Source organism: Chiloscyllium plagiosum, unplaced genomic scaffold (assembly GCF_037043375.1).
Source record: "Chiloscyllium plagiosum isolate Xiang-an unplaced genomic scaffold, Cpla_swu_hap1 HiC_scaffold_40, whole genome shotgun sequence".
NCBI classification, from domain to species: domain Eukaryota; kingdom Metazoa; phylum Chordata; class Chondrichthyes; order Orectolobiformes; family Hemiscylliidae; genus Chiloscyllium; species Chiloscyllium plagiosum.
Window position 1 is genome coordinate 22815654 of NW_028270178.1, and position 26587 is coordinate 22842240.

The following is a 26587-nucleotide window of genomic DNA, read 5'->3' on the forward strand; positions in this document are numbered from 1 at the left end:
GAAAAAGGCCTTGGCTCTTCACCATGCCCCTCATGATTTTATAAACTCGATAAGGTCACCTCTCAGCCTCCAACACTCCGGGGAAAATAGCCCCAGCCCATTCAGCCTCTCTCTATAACTCAAACCATCCAATGCTGGAAACATCCTTTCAAATCATTTCTGCACCCTTTCAAGTTCGCAACATTATGGCTTTAGCATGGAGACCAGATTTGCATACATTATTCCAAATGTGGCCTCACCAATGTCCTGTTGTGGCTGTACATGACATCCAAACTCCCATATTCTCAACATACCGATCAAAGGCAAGCATGTCAAACACCTTCTTCACTATGTGACTCCACCTTCAAGAGACTACAAACCTGTATCCCTAGGTGGCTGTTTGGCAACACTCCCCAAGACTTTACCGGTAAGTGTGTGTGTATTAGCGATTTTTGAGAAGATTTGTAGCTCAGGTTGATAAGTATGTACGTTAGCTTGCTGAGCTTGAAGGTTTGTTTTCAGATGTTTCGTCACCATATTAGGTAACATCATCAGTGAGAGTCTCTGGTGAAGCGCTGGTAGTATGTCCCACCTCTCTATCTATAGGTCTTGGATTCTTAAGGTGGGTAATGTCATTTCCAGTTTGTTTTTTTTTCCCCCACAAGGGAAAGTAGATAGGATGCAAATCGATGTGTTTATTGATGGAGTTCTGGTTAGAATGCCATGCCTGTAAGATTCTCGTGCATGTCTTTGTTTCACAAGTCTGAGAATGTGTGTGTTGCCCCAGTCAAAGTGGTGTCCTTCTTTGTCTGTGTGCCTGGAAACTAGTGATAGTGGGTCGTGTCTTTTGGTGGCCAGTTGGTGTTCATGTACCCTGGTGGCAGGTTTCCTGCTCGTTTGTCTATTGTAGTGTTTTCTTTTTAAAAACAGTTCTTGCATGATATCTTGTGAATAACGTTAGTTTTACTGGTGGTACCTAATGCATCTTTCAGGTTCATTAGTCGCTATGTTGGTAGGTTTGTGGGCTACTATGATGCCAAGGGCTTGGAGTAGACCGGAAATCATTTCTGATATATCTTTAATGTAAGGTAGTGTGGCTATAGTTTTGGTTGCATTGTGTCTGCTTGTTTGGGTTGGTTTCTGAGGAATCGGCAGATTGTGTTTATTGGGTACCCGTTTGTCTTGAAAACATTATATAGATGTTTTCCTTCTGCTCTTTGTAGTTCTTGGGTGCTGCAGTGTGATGTAGCTTGTTGAAATAATGTCAAGATGCAGCTCCGTCTGTGTGTTGGGATGATTGCTTCTGAAGTTACGTATTTGGTCCACGTGTGTTGTTTTTCTGTAGACGCTGGTTTGAAGTCTCTGTTAACTGCACGTTCAACTTCACGTCTCGGAACAGGAGTCTGTTGTCGTTCTCCTCTTCTTTTGTGAATTTTAGGCCTGTCAGGATATTGTTGATGATGCTGTATGTTTCCTTTAGTCATTACAAAGGTGTCATCCACGTAGCGGACCCTCAGTTTGGGTTGGAGAGATGGGAGAGCAGCTTGTTCATGTCTTTGCATTACTGCTCCCGCTATCAAGCGTGATAGTAGTGACCCCATGGGTGCTCCTTTGACTTGTTTGTCGGTTTTGTTAATGAATGTGAAGTGGGTGGTGAGGCACAGGTCCACTAGCTTGAGGATGTTGTCTTTGTTATAGAGTCACAGAGATGTACAGCATGGAAACAGACCCTTTGGATTAACCTGTCCATGCTGACCAGATATCCCAACCCAATCTAGCCCCACCTGCCAGCACCCGGCCTATGTCCCTCCAAAACAACTTCCTCAAGCAGCTCATTCCATACACATACCACCCTCTGTGTGAAAAAGTTGTCCCTAAGGTCTCTTTAATATCTTTCCCCTCTCACCCTAAACCTATGCCCTCGAGTTCTGGTTTCCCCGACCCCAGAGAAAAAAACTCTCTATCTATTCATCCTATCCATGCCCCTCAATTTTGTAAACTTCTATAAGGTCAACACTCAGCCTCCGACGCTCTAGGGAAGAAAGCCCCAGCTGTTCAGCCTCTCCCTACAGCTCAAATCCTCAAACCCTGGCAACATCGTTGTAAATTGGTGCTGTCTGGTGTTTGTGGTCCTGGTTTTCATAGTAGTAATGACAGCGTTTCTTTGGCCAGGTCCAATGCCGATTGATGTGAAAGGAGCTGTAATGTCAAAGGAGGCCATCTTTCATCCTCTTCTATCTTAGGGTCTTTGGTGTTCAGGAATTCTTGGGTGGAGTGGCGTGAATCTTCAATTAGATGTTTTAGTTTTTGGTGGAGTTCTTTAGCTAGTCTGTATGTTGGTGTACCAGGTAGGGAGACTATGGGGCCCCTGGTTTGTGTGGCGTACTGGATCCATCTGGTTTCATGTTTTGCAAGTCTGTCCTGTTTAATTCTCCTGATTTTTTTTTTAAAAAGTGCTACTAAAAAACGTTGAGATTCTGACAGTTGGATGTACAGTTAACAGAGAGCTTCAAAGCAGGAAAAACAACACACATGGACCAAATACTTAACTTCAGAAGCAATTGTCCCAACACACACACAGACGGAGCTGCATCAAGACATCATTTCAACGAGCTACATCAAACTATAGCACCCAAGAACTGCAAACAGCAGAAGGAAAATATCCATGCAACGGTTTCAAGAAAAACGGATACCCAATAAACACAATCCGCCGATTCCTCAGAAACAAACCCACTTAAGCAGACACAATGCAACCAAAAACTATAGCCAAACTACCTTACATCAAAGATGTATCAGAATGATTTCCAGTCTACTCAGACCCCTTGGCATCATGGTAGCCCACAAACCTACCAACACACTTAAACAGCAACTAATGAACCTAAAGGATCCAATACATACTACTAGCAAACCTAACGTCATTCACAAAATACCTTGCAAGAACTGTAAAAAACACTACATTGGACAAACTAGCAGGAAACTTGTCCCCAGGATACACGAACTCCAACTGGTCACCAAAAGACACGACCCAATATCACTAGTTTCGATACACACAGACAAAGAAGGACACCACTTTGACTGGGACAACACACACATCCTCGGACTAGCGAAACAAAGACATGCACGTGTATTCTTCAAGGCATGGCATTCTAACCAGAACTCCATCAAGAAACACATCAATTTAGAACTTATCTACTTTCCCTTGAAAAAAGGAACCAGAAATGACATTCTCCACCTTAAGAAACCAAGACTATAAATAGAGATGCAGGATATACCAGCAGTGCTTTACCAGAGACTCTCTCTGATGATATTACTTAGTATGGTGATGATACATCTGAAAACAAACCTTCAAGCTCAGCAAGCTAACTTACATAGTTAAGTGTGAATGCCCTGTCCTGGTTTGCCTTCATAAAATGCAACACTCCAACATTCCTTGGTCCACTGTCCAGTTGTAATTAGAGACAGCCTTCACCAGTGTCTCATCAATTTTGGTGCCATCTGTAAACTTAAGTTGTCTTCGGAGCAAGAAGCAGTTTGTGTGCAAGGAGGTGACATCAAAAACAAACTCTTTGAGGGGATCATTCCATTTGTTTGATTAATGGGTGGCCAGGCCAGCATTTACTGCCCATCATTAACTGCCCCTTGAGGAGGTGACTGAATTCTTGAAGACCAGCAGAGGGCAGTTAGAAGCCCACCACATCACTGTAGGTCTGGACCCTCCCTCAGTACTGACCCTCCGACAGTGTGGCCCTCCCTCGTACTTACCCCACCACCGTGCTGCACTCCCTCACTACTGACCCCACGACAGTGCAGCCCTCCCTCACTACTAGGTAAGGAAAGCGGATTTCTTTCCCCGAAGAGAATCAGTACTGACTGAGAAAAGTCAGAGTTTGCTGAAGATTTGCATCTTGCACTAATCAGGACAATTTGCAAGAATGCCAGTTCAAAGAGGAAACTCAAAAGTTACACTGCATGAGAGGAGACAGCTGACAAGTCAACTCTGGTGGTACAGCCATTGTCATGGAGGGTGCATCAGCATACGACGACTGATAGTTAACTGACAGATTTTTGTTTGGGAGGTTAATGCAGTGACCGAGGATGACCTCTATGATGGTGACTGAAGGGATGCCACGTGTAACGTCAAAAGGAAATCGAATGGGTGCCTTTGAGGGAGAGTATGCATAATTACGGTCAGGAAATAGATCTAACTGGATTGCTACAACTGAAAGCCAGCATCAGACCGGAGGGGCTGAGAGGCCTGAAACTCTTTCCTTCCCTTGTTATGTCCCTGTCTCTCCATAAGTATCGCTGAGCCAGGGGAACATCTGTCCAGATGCACAGCCAACGCTGCTGGTGGTTGACCAGAAATTCCACTCTCCAAAAGCAGTCGTAGCACATCCTTTGCCAGCTTCTAAGACACTGAGGACACACTACCTCTAACCTTTGGCCCTGCTTAAAACACTGCAACCCATCCAAACCGCGAAGAAGCAGAATAGACCAGAAGAGATCACGGACTCACATGCCGAAAAAGCGGGTTGCCATGGTACCGAACCGGTCGAACATGAAGCCACATGGCAGTGTCACAAAATTGTTCATGAAGGCTCCCAGAGTGAAGAGGAGGGTGAAGCGTTCATCCTGGGGATCACAGTGCACTGAGATAGAGATATAAACAGGAAGTGAGAGGGAGGGAAAGGGACCTGTAGGACAAGTGCGGCGCCCCCTCGGAACAGACCCCGCGACAGTGCGGCGCCCCCTCGGAACTGACCCCGCGACAGTGCGGCACTCTCTTAGCATTGACCCTCTGAAAGGGCAGAGTGATCTCTACCATTTGAGGCTTTCAGCTCCTTCTCGACTCTATCAGCTTATTCCATCCTGTTCCACACACCCTCATCCTCATCTCTGCTCCGTGTCACCATCCTCTCTTCCACTTATCCCTTCCCCGCTCTTTTGGGCCATTCTTTTTTCGCTTCCCTGCAGCGCACTTACTGGTGCCATTTTCCACTCCGTGGTGGCTGATGTTCTGCACAGGGTCACAGAGGTCGGCGAAATATTTCTCCTTCTTCAGCACGAAGACGAGGGATGCCCAGCCGAAGAGCACGCCAGCGAAGCAGATGCACTCAAACAGCCCTGTGGCGAATGTCAAGAGCCGTTTGATCCTCTCCCTGAGAGGTTCCATCGCCCTGACTCACGGAAATTCTCTTTCGATATCCTGGGAGTTTCCTGATCCCCCGGGCTGGGAAGATAAAAAGAGAACAGTGACCCTCATTGGAAACATCGGCAAACTCCACCCATCTGTGCTTTGGCTCATATGTAGAGGGACTGTGCAATACATGGATCCTCACGGGCAAGTGTACGGTCAAATGGGGGTTTGTTTGGGGGAGTGTTTATGCGGGGGATTGTGAGAATCTCCATATCCGTGAGTGTGCGCGCGCACTGGCTTGGCTAATTGCAAGAGCAAGTGGGTGCTCAAAACTGGCTGTTTTTTTTAAAATTACCATGAATGCGAGATTGAGTTTCCGGAGTTAAAGCGCACATCAGGGCGAGTGCGTGCATACCCACCCACGTTTATGTGAGACGATGTGATCGTGCGCACATACACGGTTAGGGTGTCAACTTGGTTTTGTCTGAGCCAGCCAGCGTATGTTTACCTTAGCAAGTGCAAGAACCTGTTTTATGGGGGTCAGTTCGCTCACTTGGCTGGAACGCCATGCACAGCGATGCCAATAGCACGGGCTCGATATCCACATTGGCTCAGGTCGCCATGAGGACTTCACCTTCTTGACAATGGCCCTCGTGGTGACCCTGAGGTTAAAACACCACCTGTCATCTCTCTTTTTACACTTAAGACAGAAATCAGGAGGGCCAAAAGGGGATGAGGGAATGGCATTAGTAGATAAGCTGAAGGACAATCCAAAGAGATTCTACAAGTACAGGTAGGACAAAAGAGTAACTAGGGAGAGAATAGGGCCTCTTTAAGATCAACAAGGTCATCTTCGTGCTTAGTCACAAGAGATGACTGAGATCCTAAATACATATTTCTCATCAATATTTACGGTCGAGAAAGGTATGGATGCTCAGGAACTTGGAAAACTAAATAGCAATTTCCAAAGAGTGTCCACACTACAGAAGAGGGGTTGCTGGAAATCTGAAAACAGAAATCCCGAGACCTGATGAAGCGTGTCCCAGGACATTGCGGGAGGCTAGGGAGGAAATTGCGGAGATATTTGTATCATCGATAGCCACGGGTGACATGCCCAAAGACTGGAGGGTGGCTAATGTTGTGCCGTTATTTACAGAAGGCTGGAGGGAAATGTCTGGGAACTACAGACCGGCGAGCTTTAAGTCTGTGATGGGTAGGTTGTTAGAAGGGATTCTGAGGGGCAGGATCTCCAGGCATTTGGAGAGGAAAGGACTCATTTTGAGAGAGTCAGCACGGCTTTGGGCGTCACGAATTTGATTGAGGTTTTGAAGGGGTGACCAAGAAAGTAGATGAGGGCAGTGCAGGAGACGTTGCCTACGTGGACTTTCACAAGATCTTTGACAAACCAGAGCACGGTAGGTTGCTGAGTAAGGTTAAATCTCACAGGATCCAAGGACAGCTAGCCAACTGAGTACAAAATCAGCTTGACAGTAGAAGACAAAGGGTGGTGGCAGAGGGTTGTTTTTCACACTGGAAGCCTGTGACCAGCACTGTCACAGAGATCGGTGCTGAGTCCACTGTTATTCGTCGTTTATATAAATCATTTGGATGAGAATTTAGGAAGCATGGTTGGTCAGTTTGTGGATGCCATCAAGATCAGTGGTATAGTGGACAATGAAGGAGGTTATCTGGGTATATGGCGAGATCTTGATCAACTAGGCCAGTGGGCCAAGGAATGGCAGATGGAGTTCAATTCAGATAAATGTATAGCGTCACATTTTGGTAAGACAAAGCAAGGTAGGACTTACACAGTTAATGGGGAGTGTTATGGAACAAAGACAGGTTCATAGCTCCTTGAAAGTGGTAGGTAGGGCAGTGAAGGTGGCTGTTAGCATGCGAGCTTTCATTGGTCAGAGCACCGAGTCTAGTAGATGAGATGTTAGCTGAACTGACCATGCTAAATTGCCCATAGTGTTAGGTGCATTAGTCAGGGATAAATGTAAGGGAATGAGTCTGGGACAATTGCTCTTCGGAGGGTCGGTGTGGACTTGTTGGGCCGAAGGGCCTGTTTCCACATTGTACGGAATGTAATGTCATATTGCAACTGTACAAGACATTGATAGGCCACAATCACAGTACTCTATGCAGTCCTACTATAGAAAGGATATTACTACACTAGGAGTGCAGGAAAGATTTACTAGGATGCTAACTGGGCTAGAAAGTTTGAGTTATTGGGAGAGATTGGATAAGCTGGCACATTTTTCACTGGAGTGTATGAGATAGAGGGGTGACCTGACAGAGGTACTTAAAATCATGAGGGGCATGGATAAGGTCGATAAAGCTGACAGCGTTTCCCTCGTGGAGGGGTCTAAAACCAGAGGGCGTAGGTTTAAGGTAAGAGGTACAGAAGAGTCCAAAGGGGCAACTTCTTCCACACAAGAGTATCTGGAATGAACTGCCAGGAGGTAGTGGTGGAAGGGAGTACAGTTTCACCACTTAAGAAACATTTAGACAGTACATGGGTGGGATACGTGTGGAGGAGGGATATGTACCAAATGCAGGCAAATGGGACTCGTTTATATTGTGGAAACAAGATGGAATGGGCATGTTGGGTCAACGGGCCTGCATTCATATTGTAGACCTCGATGACTCTGATAAGACACGAGTCTGTGTGCACCAGTAACCTTCCTTCTGTGGATAGGTTTGCAAGCTTGGGTTTACGTGTTTAAGTAAAAAAGTCGATGTTTTTGCCGAACAATGTGAGTGCGTGCATTCAAATGAGTAAACATTGCTTCCCTGATCACTGTAATCTTCAACAGCTTCCGAAATAAATTGCAGTACTTGAGTGCAATAACAATCAGGACCCTGTTTACTGATCACCTTATCATTTGAGATAGAACCATGTCAATTAAGGATAACAGGTAACACAGGAGGAAATAATGTGTGAAACTTCCTGGACAATTGCCAGAGCAATAACATTAAGAATATAAACAAAGAAAGTGTGGCAACTGAGGCCAAGAACATGACAGGGACAGCAAGGGACAGAAGATGTTCTGTTCCTGAGTGACAGTGTGTTCCAGACAGAGCAAACCCATATAACAGCGTGTGTAAGACATTCCATTCCTGTGTGACAGTGCGTGAACACAGAATTTGTTCATGTTACTGCAAGCACGTGTTACTGCGTGTGCACTAATGTACCTGCGCTTTGAGGTAGAGATAAATTTCATTGTGGATGCCTACCTGAAAGTTTCAGTGTGTGAGACATACGAGTGATTGTTCCAATATGTGCTGGAGAGTGCTCCTCTGACAGCGTGGCAGTTATGGGCTCAGTGGTTAGATTAGATTAGATTCCCTACAGTGTGGAAACAGGCCCTTCAGCCCAACCAGTCCACACCGACCCTCCGAAGAGTAACCCACCCAGACCCATTTCCCTCTGACTAATGCACCTAACACTACGGGCAATTTACCATGGCCAATTCACCTGACCTGCACATATTTGGACTGTGGGAGATTTAAGCAATCCTGGGATAAGCACATGGATGATGATGATGATGGGATAGTGTAGGGGGACAGGCTTAGATTAGTTCACCGGTTGGTGCAATATCGAGGGCTGAAGGGCCTGTTCTGCACTGTATTGTTCTATGTTCTAATACCTTGAATTGGTATTCACCCAGGAGAAGGATCTGGAGGATAATGAGATGAGGCTCATGATATTCTGGCTGGTGGTCTGTGATTAGTGGTGTTCCGCAGGGATCCGTACTGGGACTCTGCTGTCTGTAATATGTGACTTGGATGAAAATGTCGATGGGTGGATAAGTAAATTAGCAGACGATATCCAAAGATGGGTGGAGTTGTGGATAGTGCAGAAGGTTGTCAAAGGATACAGTGGGATATAGGTCAGTTGCAGATATGGGTGGCGAAATGGCAGATGGGAGTTTAAACCTCATAAGTGTGAAGTGCTACCCTTAGGGGGATCAAACGTTCAGGAAAGGTATACAGTTAATGACAGGACCCTGAACAGCACTGATGTAGCTGGGGTTCAAGACCACAATTCCCTGAAAGGGGCCACGCAAGTAGATATGGTGGTGAAGGCGGCGTATGGCATGCTTGCCTTTATTGGTCAGGGAACAGAGTACAAGAGGCAGAAAGTGAGCTTTATTAGATTTTGGTTAGGCCACACTGAGAATATTGCTTTCAGTTCTGCTTGTGACATTACAGGAAGGACGTGAAGGCTTTGGAGAGGGTGTGAAAGAGGTTTACCAGGATGGTGCCCGGATGAGACGAGGAGAGGCTGGAAAAATACAGGTCGTTATCTCTGGAGCAGTGCAGGCTGGGAAGAGTCAATAAAATTATCAGATAGGGTGGATGGACAGAATCTTTTCAGCAGACATGAAATGACTAATGCAAGGAGGCGTGCATTTAGGGTGAGAGTGGGAAAGTTCAAAAGGAGATGCGAGAGGCAAGTTGTTTCCACAGAGTGGTCAGAGTCTGCAACACGCTGCCAGGGATGGTGGCAGAGGCACATACAGTAGGAGTCTTTAAGAAAAGCACAAGCATGTGCAAGGGGGTCTCCTTCCTACCAGAGAGATGTTGTGAAACTTGAAAGGGTTCAGAAAAGATTTACAAGGATGTTGCCAAGGTTGGAGGATTTGAGCTACAGGGAGAGGCTGAACAGGCTGGGGCTGTTTTCCCTGGAGCGTCGGAGGCTGAGGGGTGACCTTATAGAGGTTTACAAAATTATGAAGGGCATGGATAGGGTAACTAGGCAAAGTCTTTTCCCTGGGATTGGGCATTCCAGAACTAGAGGGCATAGGTTTAGGGTGAGGGGGAAAGATATAAAAGGGCCAACTTTTTCCCCCACAGAGGGTGGTACGTGAATGGAATGAGCTACCAAAGGAAGTGGTAGAAGCAGGAACGATGACAATAGTTTAAAGACATATGCACATGGTGCAAGGATAGGAAAGTGGCTCACTTCAGCAAAGTTGGTTGGCAATGCACGTGTTAGGCTGTATGCCTTCTGACTACAGGAGAGGCTGTGCTCCTGCAGGAGAGTGGGGTTGAGGAGGGCAAGGTCCTGTGGCTGTGGAGGGGAGTGTGTGCTCCTGTGCGAGCATAGGGAAGACCCTGTTCCTCTGTGTTGGGGGGTGAGGTGGGGGGCAATCTGTTCTTCCAGGTGCTTTGGGGGGGGGGAAAAGAAAGACTGAGAAACCTGTTCCTCCGGGTGTGTCGGAGACAGCCTGCTCTTGTGAGGATGACAGTGTGTGGGTGTCTGTGTGTAAGCGTCTTTTGAAGTTCGTGCATTGGATATCTTCATCAGTTGCTGAGAATTGATAGACAGTCATTATTTTCATCAGATTAAGATTTTCAGAGAATTGGACTTGTGGAGTTCACAACAAAACATCCCGCTGACAATCCAAACAAAGGACAGAAAGGATCGCCACCAAGATGCAATGGAATAACTGTTGACCCAACAGTTAGTGCTCACAGAAAGCGGAGTGGCACGGTGGCTCAGTAATTAGCACTGCTGCCTCACAGCAACAGGGGCCCAGGTTTGACTCCTGCCTTAGGCAACTGTGTGCAGAATTTGCATATTCTCCCACTGTCGACGTGGGCTTCCTCCGGGTGCTCCGGTTTCCTCCCACATTGCAAAGATGTGCAGGTCAGGGTGAATTAGCTATGCTAAATTACCCATAGTGTTCAGGGACGTGCAGGCTAAGTGCATGAAGTAACATAGGGGAATGGGTCTGAGTGGGATACTCTTCGGAGGGCCAGTGTGGGCTTGTTGGGCCGAAGGGCCTGTTTCCACCCTGTAGGGAACCTAATTCAAAGAGACAGAAAGTAGAGCAGTGGGCGAAGTGACCTCAAGAGGCAGATGTGAAGGAGTGAAGCAGCAGAAGACGAGAGAATCAAAGCTTCTGGCTCTCTCAACCCTTGCATCTGAAGTGACTTCTTAACAATGTAACTTAATTAACACACAGCAGAAATAACAAATTAAATGCTGGGCCAGCAGCCAGGGGATTCAAGAACAATATGTTCTCTGTGGCACTCGGGATCTGAGGCCAAGTCTGGACTTGCCAGTGGTTAAACTCTCATCAGCACTACGTACAGAAGGCTACAGTCACAGAGTGGACTGGAACCAGAATGGGTGACTAAAGGAGAATGCCCACTCGAGAGAGAGAGAGCGAGAGAGCGAGAGAAAGGACTATAGTGAGTGACCAACACAGCAGCCGAGAGATGGGGCAAGGGAGAGAAAGGGAGGAACGTACAGATATTGAGGAAAGAAGACGGAATGTGTGATGGTCAGAAAAGAGAGAGGCAAAAAAAAAAAGAGACAGGCAGTGGTGAGAAAATAACGAGCAGGAAGACAACAATTTCAATAATATCATTCTCCTCAAAGTATTCCAAATATTTAACAGCCAGAGAAATACTATCCTGGTACATTGTTTCAGGAACGATCACATGCAGTACAAGAAACATAACAGTCTGTATCTGCACACTAAGTTTCCACACAGACCAAAGGGATACATAACCCTCATCCTCTGTTATTTCAGTCATACAGTTTTGTGGATCAACATTAGACCCACGGCCACTAGGAAGGACACTGCCAGCTCTATTCCCAAAAATTATATTGTGATCTTTTGCATTCACCTGACAGGGCAAATAGGACAGAACCATACCCAAAACACTGCATTCCCCATTGCACGGTGCCCCCTCAGCGCTGACCCGCCGACCGCGCGGCGCCCCCTCAGTGCTGACCCGCCAACAGCACAGCCCTCCCTGAGAGAGCCTGTAATGCCCAGAGGTCTGGCGCAAAAAACCCAACCTGTGACTTTAGGAGAACAGTAGCTTCACTGAGACATGGTCAACACCCTTCACCAGGGGCTGAGGAGACATTCAGCACAGTGTGCTGCAGTTATTAAATATTAACAACTGCAGGTCACTGTACACTCGAACCATGGCTGAATTCCAGTTTTTCTAACACCTGGGTCACTAAAAACTGTTCAGGAGTAGGAACCTTGGCTCATTCTCCACACCCTCTCTCTTCCTACCTCTGGGATCACTGTTCAGGAGCAGGAACCTTGACTGATTTCCCTTGTCGCCGTCTCTGATCCAGGGGATCAGTACACAGCGAACAGGAGCAGGAACCTCAGGTGATTTTCCCCATTTCTCTCTAACCCAGGGATCACAAGACAGTGATCAAGACCAGAAACCCTGGCTGATTCCCCTTCTCTGACTCGCTCTAACCCAGGGAATCACTGGACAGTGATCAGGAGCAGGCTGACTTCCCACCTCTGTCGAACCCAGTAGTCACTGTGCAGTGATCAGGTACAGAAATCATGTCAGCTAACTCCCCTCTCTAACCCAGGAGTTGCTATGCAGTGATCAGGAACAGGAACCCTGGCCGATTTCCTTTCTTTCTCTCTAAGCCAGCGGAGTATAGAAGTCAGGAACTCATGCTGAGGTGGTTAAGTGTTGGTAAGACCTCTTCTGGAATACTGTGTCCAGTCCTGCTTGGCCTGTTATAGGAAGGATATTGTCAAGCTGGGGAGGGTTCAGAAGAGATTTGCTGGGCATGGAGGGTTTGAGTTGTAGGGAAAGGTTGGATGGGCTGGCATGTTTTTCACTGGAGCCGAGGAGGTTGAGCAGTGGCCTTCGAGATTTATAAAATCATGGCGGGTATAGGTAAAATAAATGGTGGTTCTTTCTTCCTCAGGATGGGGAATTGCAAGACAAGGGGGCATATTTTTAAGGGGAGAGGAGAAAGATTTTAAAAATGACATGGAAGGGCAATTTTTTTTATTCCACACACAGACACACACACAGACACACACACAGACACACACACAGACACACACACAGACACACACACAGACACAGACACACACACAGAGTTGTTCATATATGGAATTAACTTCCAGAGGAAGTCATAGATGCTGGGACAGTTGCAATGTTCAAAAGACATTTTGGCAAGCACATGAATAAGAAAGTTTTGGAGGGAAATAAGCCAAGCAGAAGCAGGTAGGGCTGGTTTAGTTGGGGATTATCATCAGCATGGTCTGGTTGGACTGAAGGGTCTGTTTCTGCGGTGTATGACTGTATAACAGTACAGTCACAGAGCAGGAACCCTGCCTCATTTCCTCTCTCCCCAGGGCAGGGTGCATTCATGTCTGGTGATGTGTCTGAAGCTAAGTGCAGGGATAGATTATAGGCCTGGTCTTCCTGTGTGCGCGGTGAAAGGAGAGAGAGAGAGAGAGAGAGAGAGCGCAAGTGTGAGTGAGTGAGTGAGTGAGAGAGAGTGAAAGAGAGAGTGAGAGAGAGTGTGAGACAGAGAGCGAGAGTGAGACACACACACACACATACAGAGACGTGGAAAGAGAAGAAGAGCCAAAATTCATGGAGTATGAAATCACTCTTGATAAACACATGCACTTTCAATGCAGCAACTCCAAACGCAAACAGAACTGATGCATAATTACCTGCACTGCACTTGGTGATAGCAAGTGCTGCTTGTGAAAGGGGTCGGTTTTCTCTCTCTTCACGGACAGTGAACCTCCGCAGCAAGACACACACTCCTTTATCTCAGTCGACTGGAAGTGAAACTTACATCTCTGTTTTCTTGGCGGTCCTGGGCCGAGAATGAATGGGCAGGCATTGACAAGAACATTGCAGCAAGCTGATTGGATGAAGTCACTGACAACTCAGTCAGACACCCTCTTTAGCTAATCATCTCTGCCAGGCTCTGTTTAATCCCCTCTCCCCAATATTTAAACCTCTCTCTCAGGGTGTGTTAAATCCTCTCTCCCCCCCAATATTTGAACCTCGCTTTCTCTCAGGGTGTGTGTAAACCCCTCTCTCTGTCACAATTGGCCTGTATTTAAACACCTCTCTTTCTGTATTTAACTCTCTCTATTCCTCTATATTTATATATTCCTCAACATATTGGATCTCACTATGTATTTAATCCTGTTTTTAATATTTTGCATTCTCCCTCTTACCTGCACTTAATACACTGTTTATTCCTCTGTATTTAATCCTTTCTCTGCATTTATCCTGTCTAATCTGTATTTAATCGTATCTCTATTTACCTGTTTTAACCCTCTCTGTATTAAATCATCTCCCTATTACTCTGTATTAAAGCCTCTCCCTGTTACTTTGTATTTAACCCCCTATCTGTATTCAATTTTTCACTGCTGTGTTTAATCCTGTCCCTATTATGCTCTGTAGTACTGTACCTATCATGTTTTATTTAACCCTCTCACTAGTACTATTTAAATTTTCCCAATTACAATTTTTAACTGTGTTCAACTCTTTTAATATTACTCTCGAATTAATCCTATAATCTGCATTAAAGCTATTACTGTCTATTTCACCTTCTCCCTTCCCCAGTATTTAATTCTCTCCATTTCCCCTGTATTTAGCTCTCACCCTTTTACTATGTAATTAATCCTCTCCCTACTACTCTATATTTAACTCACTCCCTGTATTTACCCCTTCCCCTGTATTATCTCCCTGTTCCCCTGTATTTAATTCTCTCTCTCTTCCCTTGTATTTACCCCTTGCCCTTTTCTCTAGTATTTAACACTTTCCCAGTTCCCCTGGATTTAACCCACTTGTTTTCCCCAGATTTAATCCTCTCTTGTTCCTTTGTATTTAACACACTCCTTGTTCCTTTGTATTTTGCACTCTCTCTGCTCCCCAGTATTCAACTGTATTTCTGTTCCCCTGTATTTAACACCCTTCCTGTTTTGCTACATAAACGCTGTCCCTGTTTTTAACCTTCACCTATTCCCCTGTATTAAACTTGTTCCTTGTCTCCCTGTATTTAACACTCTCCCTATTGCTGTGTTTAAGCCTCAGGTTCCCTTGTGTTTCAACTGCACCATATTCCCCTGTTTATAAACCCTTTCTCTATTCCCCAGTATTTAACCCTCTCCCTGTTTTTAAACCCTTTCCCTGTTCCCCTGTATTTAACCCTTTCCCTGTTTTTAAACCCTTTCCCTGTTTTTAAACTCTTCCCTATACCCCTGTAACTAATCCTCTCCCGGTTTTTAAACCCTTCCCGGACCCTATATATTTAACCCTTTTCCTATTCCCATGTACGTAACCCTCTCCCTGTTTTAAACACTTTCCCAAATTTCCCTGTCTTTAACCTTCTCCCTGTTCCCCCGTATTTAACCCTCTCCCTGTTTTTAAACCCTTTCCCTGTTCCCCTGTATTTAACCCTCTCCCTGTTTTTAAACCCTTTCCCTGTTCCCCTATATTTAAGCCTCTCCCTATACCCCTGTAACTAACTCTCTCCCTATATCCCTGTCTTTAACCTTGTCCCTGTTCCCCCGTATTTAACACTCTCCCCGTTTTTAAACCCTTCCCTATACCCCTGTAAATAACCCTCTCCCGGTTTTTAAACCCTTCCCGGACCCTATATATTTAACCCTTTTCCTATTCCCATGTACTTAACCCTCTCCCTGTTTTAAACACTTTCCCTAATTTCCCTGTCTTTAACCTTCTCCCTGTTCCCCCGTATTTAACCCTCTCCCTGTTTTTAAACCCTCTCCCTGTTCCCCTGTATTTAACCCTCTCCCTGTTTTTACACCCTTTCCCTGTTCCTCTGTATTTAACCCTCTCCTTGTTTATAAACCCTTTCTCTATTCCCCTGTATTTAACCCTCTCCCTGTTTTTAAACCCTTTCCCTGTTCCCCTGTATTTAACCCTCTCCCTGTTTATAAACCCTTTCCCTGTTCCCCTGTATTTAACCCTCTCCCTGTTTTTAAACCCTTTCCCTGTTCCCCTGTATTTAACCCTCTCCCTGTTTTAAACCCTCTCCCTGTTCCCCTGTATTTAACCCTCTCCCTGTTTTTAAACCCTTCCCTATACCCCTGTAACTAACCCTCTCCCTGTTTTTAAACCCTTTCCCTGTTCCCCTGTATTTAACCCTCTCCCTGTTTTTAAACCCTCTCCCTGTTCCCCTGTATTTAACCCTCTCCCTGTTTTTAAACCCTTTCCCTGTTTTTAAACCCTTTTCCTATTACTCTCTTATTAAACCTTGTCCTCATTATCCTCCATTTAATTCTCCCACTTTTACAATCTTTAACCCTCTGTCAATCTCTCTTTAACCCTCGCTCTTGCCCCTGGTGCTCTTTAAATACATTCCCCCCATGCCGAATATTTGTTCCTGCCCCAACAGCGAGAGACCGAGTGCCCCCGCCTAATCATTCCCCGCAGGCGCTAACACGCGACCGCGGGTGCTCTGTGCTGCTGCCCGTCCGGCCGTCGCTGGGACTGCAGATCCATCCCGTAACACTGAGGAGCTCAGCAGCAGCCCCACGTGGTCAGACATTGTAGTGCTGGTGGGTGGAAGGCAGCTGCAACTTCAACACTGCCTAATATTTATATATAAACAAGAGCAGTTTCAACATGTGATGGTATGTGTATATAAACACGAACAGCTCCAATTTACAACAATGCCTATAGCATGTATACACACAAACATCTCCAATACACAGCAATATTTATCTATAAACACGAACAGCTCCAAAAAAGTTGTACATAATTGTGTATTGGAACTGTTCTTATTTATTTGTAAATATTGTTGTAATGTAACTATTAGTACTTATGTATAAATATAATAGTGTATTGGAGCTGTTTATTTATACATAAATAACAAAATAAAATGTTATTTGGCATATATTTAATAGAATTTATATATAAGCACAAACAGCTCCACTGAACAAATAATATTGATAAATAATTAAGAACTGTGCATGACAATTTTTATTCATAAATACAAAATATTCAAATATACAACAATATTTATGTACGAACACAAACGGTGGATACTAGATAGCATTGGCAGGTAAGGTTAAGTATAATATAAAGAGATTCTGCAAATTATATTAAGGGTAAGAGGGTACCTCGGGCAAAAGTAGAGTTCCTAAAAGATCAAGAAGCTTTTCTTTGTGTTGAACCTCAGGAGATGGGAGAGGTGCTAAATGAATACTTTGCATCAGTTTTATTACTGTGCAGAAAGAAAAGGAGTCCAGAGAATGCAGAGAAATAAATGTTGATGTTTTAGAAATGGTTCGCATTACAGAAGAGGAAGTTCTGAGGGTCTTAGAAAATATAAAGGTGGGTCAATCTTCAGGATCTGATCTAATGTATCCAACAACATTTTGAAAATAAGAGAGGAAATTGCTGGAACTCTTGCAGAAATATTTGCTTCATCGATAACTATCAGTGAACAGCATAATCACTGGAGGTTGGCTAATGTTGTACCTTTGCTTAAGAAAAGTTGTAAGGAGAAACCAGCGAACTATAGAGGGAGGGTGAGGGAGGGTGCAATATCCCAGTGAGGGGGGTGTAATATCCCAGTGAGCAGGATGTAATATCCTAGTGAAGGGGTGTGTAATATCCCAGTGAGGGGGGTATAATATCCCAGTAACAGTGGGTGTAATATACCAGTGAGTGGGGGTATAATATCCCAGTGAGAGGGTGGCGTATTACCCCAGTGAGGTTGTGTGTAATATCCCAATGAGGGGCGATGTAATAATCCAGTGTAATATCCCAGTGAGGATGGTGGTGTAACATCCCAGTGAGGGAGGTGTAATATCCCAGTGAGGGGGGTGGTGTAATATCCCAGTGTAGGGGGTACAATATACCAGTGGGGGGGGGGGTTGCATAACATTCCAGTGAAGGGGGGTGTAATATCACAGTGAGGAGGGGTGTAATATCACAATGTGGGTGTGCGTAATATCCCAGTCAGGGGTTGTAATACCCCAGTGAGGGGGTGTAATATCTCTGTGAGGGGTGGGTGTAATATCCCAGTGAGGTTGTGTGTAATATCCCAATGAGGGGCGATGTAATAACCCAGTGTAATATCCCAGTGAGGATGGTGGTGTAACATCCCAGTGAGGGAGGTGTAATATCCCAGTGAGGGGGGGTGGTGTAATATCCCAGTGTAGGGGGTACAATATACCAGTGGGGGGGAGGGTTGCATAACATTCCAGTGAAGGGGGGTGTAATATCACAGTGAGGAGGGGTGTAATATCACAATGAGGGTGTGCGTAATATCCCAGTCAGGGGTTGTAATACCCCAGTGAGTGGGGGTGTAATACCCTAGTGAGGGGGTGCGTAATATCCCAGTGAATGGGGTGATGTTAATATCCCAGTGAGTGGGGGGTTGTATAATATCCCAGTGAGTGGGGGTGTAATACCCTAGTGAGGGGGTGCGTAATATCCCAGTGAATGGGGTGATGTTAATATCCCAGTGAGTGGGGGGTTGTATAATATCCCAGTGAGTGGGGGTGTAATATCTTAGTGAGGGGTGCGTAATATCCCAGTGAATGGGGTGATGTTAATATCCCAGTGAGGGGGTGTGTAATATCCCAGTGAGCGGGGTGTAATAGCCTGGTGAAGGGGGTTTAATATCCCAGTGACGGGGGTTGTTGTATCCCAATGAGGGGTGTGTAATATCCCAGTGAGGGGGTGTAATATACCAGAGAGGGGGGTGTAATTTCCCAGTGAGAGTGGGTGTAATATACCAGTGATGGGGGGTTATAATATCCCAGTGAGAGGGGATGTAATATCCCAGAGAAGGGAGGAGGGTGATATCCTAGAGAAGGGGATGTAATGCCCCAGTGAGGGGTGTAATATCCCAGTGAGGGTGGTGTAATATCCCAGTGAAGGGAGTGTAATATCACAGTGAGGGTAGTGGTTAATATTCCAGTGAGGGGGGTGATATAATACCCAGTGTGGGCGGTGCAATATCCCAGTGAGGGGTTGTGTAACACTCCAGTGAAGGGGGGTGTAATATCCCAGTGAGGAGGGGTGTAATATCATAATGAGGGTGTGCGTAATATCCTAGTGAGGGGTTGTAATACCCCAGTGAGGGAGTGTAATATCCCAGTGAGGGTGTGAGTAATATCCCAATAAGGGTGTGCGTAATATCCCAGTGAGGGGGTGTAACATCTCAGTGAGTGGGGGTGTAATATCCTAGTGAGGGGATGCGTAATATCTCAGTGAGTGGGGGGATGTTAATATCCCAGTAAGGGGGTGTAATATCCCAGTGAGGGGGGTGTAATATCCTAGTGAATGTGGTGTAATAATCCAGTGAAGGGGGTTGTAATATCCCAATGAGGGGGGTGTAATATCCTAGTGAAGGGGGTGTAATATCCCAGTAAGGGTGGTTGTAATATCCCAGTGTGGTGGGTGTAATAACCCAGTGAGAGGGGTGTAATATACCAGTGAGCAGGGTGTAATATCCCAGTGGGGACGCGTAATATCCCAGTGAGGATGGTGTAATATCCCAGTGAGTGGGTGTAATATCCAAGTGAGGAGCGTGTAATATTTCCCGTGAAGGGGAGGTGTAATATCCCAAAGAGGGTGGTGTAATATACCAGTGAGTGGGGTATAATAACCCAGTAAGGTGGGGGGATGTAATATCCCAGTGAGGGGGTGTAATATCCCAGTAAGGGTGGTGTAATATCCCAGTGAAGGGGGTGTAATATCCCAGTGAGGGTGGTGTAATATCCCAGTAAGAGTGGTTGTAATATCCCAGTGTGGTGGGTGTAATAACCCAGTGAGAGGGGTGTAATATCCCAGTGAGCAGGGTGTAATATCCCAGTGGGGGCAGTGTAATATCCCAGTGAGGGTGGTGTAATATCCCAGTGAGTGGGTGTAATATCCAAGTGAGGAGCGTGTAATATTTCCCGCGAAGGGGTGGTGTAATATCCCAGAGAGGGTGGTGTAATATACCAGTGAGGAGGCTATAATAACTCAGGAAGTTGGGGCGTGTAATATCACAGTGATGGGGTGTAATATCCCAGTGAGGGGATATAATATCCCAGTGAAGGGGGGTGTAATATCCCAGTGAGTGGGGTGTAATATCCGAGTGAAAGGGATATAATATCCCAGTGAAGGGGGGGGGGTGTAATATCCTAATGAGGGAGTGTGTAAATCCCAGTGAGGCTGTGTAATATCCCAATGGGGGTGTGTGTAATATTCCAGTGAGAATGGATGTAATATTACAGTGAAGGGGGTGTATAATGAGAGGGGGTGTAATATTGCAGTGAGGGGGAGGGTGTAACATCCCAGTGAGGGGGATGTAATATCTCTGTGGGGGGATGGTGTAACATCCCAGTGAGGGGTTGTAATATCCCAGAGAGGGGTGTAGTGTAATAACCGAGTGCAGATGGTGCAATATCCCAGTGAGGCGTTGTATAATATTCCAGTGAAGGAGGGGGGATGTAATATCCCAGTGAGGAGGGCTGTAATATCACAATGAGGGTGTGTGTAATATCCCAGTGAGGGGGGGGGGTTTAATATCCTAGTGAGTGGGGGTGTAATATCCTAGTGAGGGATTGCATATTATATCAGTGAGTGGGGGGCGCAATATCCCAGTGAGAGTGTGCATAATATCCCAGTGAGGGGGTGTGATATCCCAGTGAAGGGGGTGTAATATCAGAGTGTGAGTGGGTGTAATATTCCAGTGAAGGGGGTGTATATTATCCAACGAGAGGATGCGTAATATCCTAGTGAGGGGTGTGTAATATCAGAGTGAGAGTGGATGTAATATTCCAGTGAAGGGGGTGTATATTATCCAACGAGAGGATGCGTAATATCCTAGTGAGGGGTGTGTAATATCAGAGTGAGAGTGGATGTAATATTCCAGTGAAGGGGGTGTATATTATCCAACGAGGGGATGCTTAATATCCTAGTGTAATATCCCAGTGAGGAGGGCTGTAATATCACAATGAGGGGGTGCGTAATATCCCAGTGTGGGGGTGCAATATCCCAGTGAGGGTGTTGTAATATACCAGTGAGGGTGTTTGAATATTCCAATGAGGGTGTGTGTAATATCCCAGTGAGGGGGGTGTAATATCCCAGTGAGTGGAGGTGTAATATCCTCGTGAGGGGGTGTGTATTCTCCCAGTGAGTGGGGGGGGGGCCCAATATCCCAGTGAGGGTGTGCATAATATCACAGTGAGGGGGTGTAATATCCCCGTGAGGTGTGTGTAATATCAGAGCGAGAGTGGATGTAATATTCCAGTGAAGGGGGTGTATATTATCCAATGAGGGGATACGTAATATCCTAGTGAGGTGTGTGTAATATCCCAGTGAGAGTGGATGTAATATTCCAGTGAAGGGGGTGTATATTATCCAATGAGGGGATGCGTAATATCCTAGTGAGGAGGGTGTACTATTCCAGTGAAAGTGTATGTAATATCCCAATGAGGGTGTGTGTAATATCCCAGTGAGGGGATGTAATAACCCAGTGAGTGGGGATGTAATATCCTAGTGAGGGGATGCGTAATATCCCAGTGAGTGAGGGGATGTTAATATCCCAGTCAAGTGGGTGTAATATCCCAGTGAACAGGGTTGTAATATCGTAATGAGGGTGTGTGTAATATCCCAGTGAGGGAGTGTAATATACCAGTGAGGAGGGTGTAATATCCCAGTGAGAGTGGGTGCAATATACCAGTGATCGGGGGGCTATAATATCCCAGTGAGAGGGGGTGTTAAATCCCAGTGAAGGGGGTGGGGTGATATCCTAGTGAAAGGGGGGTAATATCCCAGTGAAGGGGGGGGGGGTAATATCCCAGTGAGGATTGTGTAATATCCCAGTGAGTGTGGGTGTAATGTCCCAGTGAGGGGGTGTAATATTCCAGTGAATGTGGTGTAATATCCCAGTAAGGGGGGTTTTAATATCCCAGTGTGGTAGGTGTAATATCCCAGTGAGAATGGTGTAATATCCCAGTGAGAGGGTGTAATATCCCAGAGAGGGTGGTGTAATATCCCAGTGAGGCAGTGTAATATCACAGTGAGGGTGGTGTAATATCCCAGTGTGGTGGTTGTAATATCCCAGTGTGGTGGTTGTAATATCCCAGTGAGAGCGGTGTAATATCCAAGTGAGGAAAGTGTAATATTTCCCATGAAGGGGTGGGGTAATATCCCAGAGAGGGTGGTGTAATATACCAGTGAGGAGGGTATAATATCCCAGTAAGTTGGGGGGTGTAATATCCCAGTGAGGGGATATAATATCCCAGTGAAGGGGGTTGGAATATCCCAGTGAGTGGGGTGTAATATCCGAGTGAAGGGGATATAATATCCCAGTAAAGGGGGGACGTAGTATCCCAATGAGGGAGTGTGCAACTTCCCAGTGAGGGTGTGTAATATCCCAGTGAGAATGGATGTAATATTCCAGTGAAGTGGGCATATAATATCCAATGAGAGGGGGTGTAATATTGCAGTGAAGGGGGTTGGTGTAACATCCCAGTGAGGGGGATGTAATATCCTTGTGGGGGAGCAATGGTGTAACATCCCAGTGAGTGTGGGTGTTATATCCCTGTGAGGGGTTGTAATAACCCAGTGAGGGGTCTGGTGTAATATCCGAGTGTAGGTGGTGCAATATCCCAGTGAGGGGTTGTATAATATTCCAGTGTAGGGGGGATGTAATATCCCAGTGAGGAGGACTGTAATATCACAATGAGGGGGTGCATAATATCCCAGGGAGCGGGAGCAATATCCCAGTGAGGGTGGTGTAATATCCCAATGAGGGTGTTTGTAATATCCCAATGAGAGTGTGCGTAATATCCCAGTGAGGGGGGTGTAATATTCTAGTGAGGGTTTGCGTATTATCCCAGTGAGTGGGGGGGGGGGGGGGGTAATATCCCAGTGAGGGAGTCCGTAATATCCCAGTGAGGGGGTGTAATATCCCTGTGAGTGGGGTGTAATATCAGAGTGAGGGGGTGTAATATCCTAGTGAGGGGTGTGTAATATCCCAGTGAGCGGGGTGTAATATCCCAGTGAGGTGGAGTGTAATATCCCAATGAAAGGGTGTAATATCCCTGTGAAGGGGGGTGTAATATCCCAGTGAGGGTGTATAATATCCCAGTGAGTGGAGTGTAATATGCTAGTGTAGGGGATGTAATATTGCAGTGAGCAGAGAGTAATATCCCTTTGAGGTGGAGTGTAATATCCCAATGTAGGGGGTGTAATATCCCAGTGAAGGGGTGTGTGTAATATCCCAGTGAGGGGGTTTAATATCCCAGTGAGGGGGTGTAATATACCAGTGAGGGTGGTGTAATATCCCAGTGAAGGGGGTGTACAATATCCCAGTGAGAGGGGGTGTAATATCCCACTGAAGGGGGTGGTGTAATATCCTAGTGAGAGGAGGTGTAATATCCCAGTGCCAAGGGGGTGGTGTAATATCCAAGTGAGAGTGCTGTAATATCCCAGTGAGGGGGGGTGTAATATCCCAGTAAGGGGAGTTGTAATATTTCAGTGTGGTGGGTGTAATATCCCAGTGAGGGGTTTTTAATATCCCAGTGAGCGGTGTGTAATATCCCAGTGGGGGGGGGGGGGGGGGTGTAATATCCCGGTGAGGGTGGTGTAATATCCCGGTGAGTGGGTGTAATATCCAAGTGAGGGGGGTCTAATATCCCAGTGTAGGGGGTGCAATATCCCAGTGAGGGCGTGCATATTATCCCAGTGAGGAGTGGTGTAATATTCCAGTGAGGAGGGGTGTAATATCACAATAAGGGGGTGCGTAATATCCCAGTGAGGTGGTGTAATATCCCAGTGAAGGGGGTGTAATATTCCAGTGAGGGGAGTGTAATAACCCAGTGAGGGTGTGTGTAATATCCCAATGAGGGGGTGCGTAATATCCCAGTGAGGATGGTGTAATATCCCAGTGAGGGTGTATGTAAAATCTCAATGAGCGTGTGCGTAATACCCAGTGAGTGGAGTGTAATATCCCAGTGAGGGGAGGGTAATATCCCAGTGAGTGGGGGTGTAATATCCTAGTGAGAGATTGCAAAATATCCCAGTGAGTGGGGGGAGGGGAATAATATCCCAGTGATGGGTGGTCTAATATCCCAGTGAGGGGGTGTAATATCCCACTGAGGGGGTTGTAATATCTGAGTGAGAGGGGGTGTAATATCCTAGTGAGGGGTTGCGTAATACCCAGTGAGTGGGGTGTAATATCCCAGAGAGCGGGTGGCGGGCAATATGCCAATAAGGGGGTGCATAATATCCCAGTGAGAGGCTGTAATATCTCAATGAGAGTGGATGTAATATCTGCTGTGAAGGGAGTGTAATATCCCAGTAAAGGGGGGTGTAATATCCCAGTGAGTGGGGTGTAATATCCCAGAGAGCGGGGGGTGGGTAATATGCCAATAACGGGGTGCATAATATCCCAGTGAGAGGTTGTAATATCTCAATGAGAGTGGGTGTAATATCTCATGTGAAGGGAGTGTAATATCCCAGTGAGAGGGGGTGTAATATCCCAGTGACGGGCGTGGGTGGGTGTAACACCCCAGTGAGAAGGGGTATTATATCCCAGTGACGGGGTGGGGGGTGGATGTAATATCCCAGTGAGGGGTTGCGTAATATCCCAGTGATGGGGTATAATATCCTATTGTGGGGGTGTGTAATATCCCAGTGAGGAGGGTGTAATATCCCAGTGAGGGAGGTATTATCCCAGTGAGAATGGGTGTAAAATCCTCATGAGTGGGGGTAATATCCCAGTGAGGGGATGTAATATCCCAGTGAAGGAGTGTAATATTCCAGTGAGGGGGTGTAATATTCCAGGGTGGGGGGTAATATCCGAGTGAGAGTGTGGTCTCACCAGGGCCCTGTACAGCTGCAGAAGGACACCATTTACTGCATCCGCTGCACCCGATGTGGCCTCCTCTATATTGGGGAGACAGGCCGCCTACTTGTGGAATGTTTCAGAGAACCCCTCTGGGACACCAGGACCAACCAACCCAAACATCCTGTGGCTCAACACTTCAACTCCCCCTCCCACCCCACCAAGGACATGCAGGTCCTTGGACTCCTCCATTGCCAGACCATAGCAACACGACGGCTGGAGGAAGAGCACCTCATCTTCTGCCTAGGAACCCTCCAACCACAAGGGATGAACTCAGATTTCTCCAGTTTCCTCATTTCTCCTCCCCCCACCTTGTCTCAGTCCCAACCCTCAAACTCAACACCACCTTCCTAACCTGCAATCTTCTTCCTGCCCTCTCCACCCCCACCCCCACTCCAGCCTATCATCCTCACCTTATCACCCTCACCTTAACGGCACGGCGGCCCAGTGGTTAGCACTGCTGCCTCACAGCGCCTGTAGACCCGGGTTCAATTCCCGACTCAGGCGACTGACTGTGTGGAGTTTGCACATTCTCCCCGTGTCTGCGTGGGTTTCCTCCGGGTGCTCCGGTTTCCTCCCACAGTCCAAAGATGTGCGGGTCAGGTGAATTTGCCATGCTAAATTGCCCGTAGTGTTAGGTTAAAGGGGTAAAGGTAGGGGTATGGGTGGGTTGCGCTTCGGCGGGTCGGTGTGGACTTGTTGGGCCGAAGGGCCTGTTTCCACACTGTAAGTAATCTAATCTAATCTAATCTAAAAAAAAACCTCCTTCCACCTATCGCATTTCCAACGTCCCTCTCCCAAGTCCCTCCTCTCTATCTTTTATCTTAGCCTGCTTGTCACACTCTCCTCATTCCTGAAGAAGGGCTCATGCCTGAAACATCGATTCTCCTGCTCCTTGGATGCTACCTGACCTGCTGCGCTTTTTCAGACCTAACAGTCTATTCAACACCAGTTCCTGCCTAATATAAATTCCCTTCAGTTCATCCATTACCCTCATGATGGGGGCTGAGATCCCAATGGGGGAGGGTTACTATCCCAGTGAGATGGTGGGTAATATCCCAATGAGATGGGGGGGGGGGGGTGATATCCAAGTGAGGGAGGGTTACTATCCCAGAAAGATGGAAGGTAATATCCCAATGATGGAGGGTTAATATCCCAGTGAGATGGCGGGTAATATCCCAATGAGGGAGGATTAATATCCCAGTGAAATGGGGGTAATATCCCAGTAAGATGGGGGTGCTTAATATCCAAGGATTGTGAGTGCATGGGAGTTGGGCTCAAGAAACTCTTGCAAAAGTAAACAGAAAATAATTTCAAATTTCAATGAGAGGGGGCCATCAGCACCCGGAGCCTTTCCCCTGTTGTAATAAAATGTTTATTGTGAGCTGAACAGACAGAGTCTGACAATCATCATGGTGCAGGAGGGACTGTTGCTGCTCCTCCCCCTCCTCCTTTGCAGGAGAAATGCAGAGATCCCTATTGCCGGTCTTTAATACTCATCCACAGGGCAGTCGGTGAAGATCCGATGTTCCAGCTGAACCCATCACTGACAGCCAGTCAGTCATTTCCAGTCAATCTTGCACCCTCTTCCCATCCTCCCCTGACCATAACAGTCTCCTCTTGCTTCCATACCTGCTGTCCCTTTGTCATGTCTTTCAATAATTTCAGTGCAGAATATTGTTAACCTTTGGGCAGGGAGGAGTGGGGTTATCCTCAGGGACAGAAGTGAATTCGAATTTGACATTATAATTGGATGAGCCGTGATCTTCTGGGCCAGCAGGAGGGCCAGAATGGAAGGGCTGAATGGCCTCCTGCTGCTCATT

At 46.4% G+C, this 26587-nt stretch overlaps 1 pseudogene across 1 annotated transcript in view; it reads right to left on the bottom strand.

Annotated features, from left to right (window-relative positions):
• The window catches only part of LOC122544119 (equilibrative nucleobase transporter 1-like), a 36309-nt pseudogene extending 21104 nt beyond the window's left edge, over positions 1-15205 (bottom strand). The window contains exons 1-3 of the transcript XR_015753993.1: positions 13594-15205; positions 4963-5209; positions 4500-4628 (exon numbers count right to left, since the gene is read on the bottom strand). The product of XR_015753993.1 is annotated as an equilibrative nucleobase transporter 1-like (transcript). The remainder of the gene's footprint in view (positions 1-4499; positions 4629-4962; positions 5210-13593) is intronic.
• Between the last annotated feature and the right edge of the window lie 11382 nt (positions 15206-26587).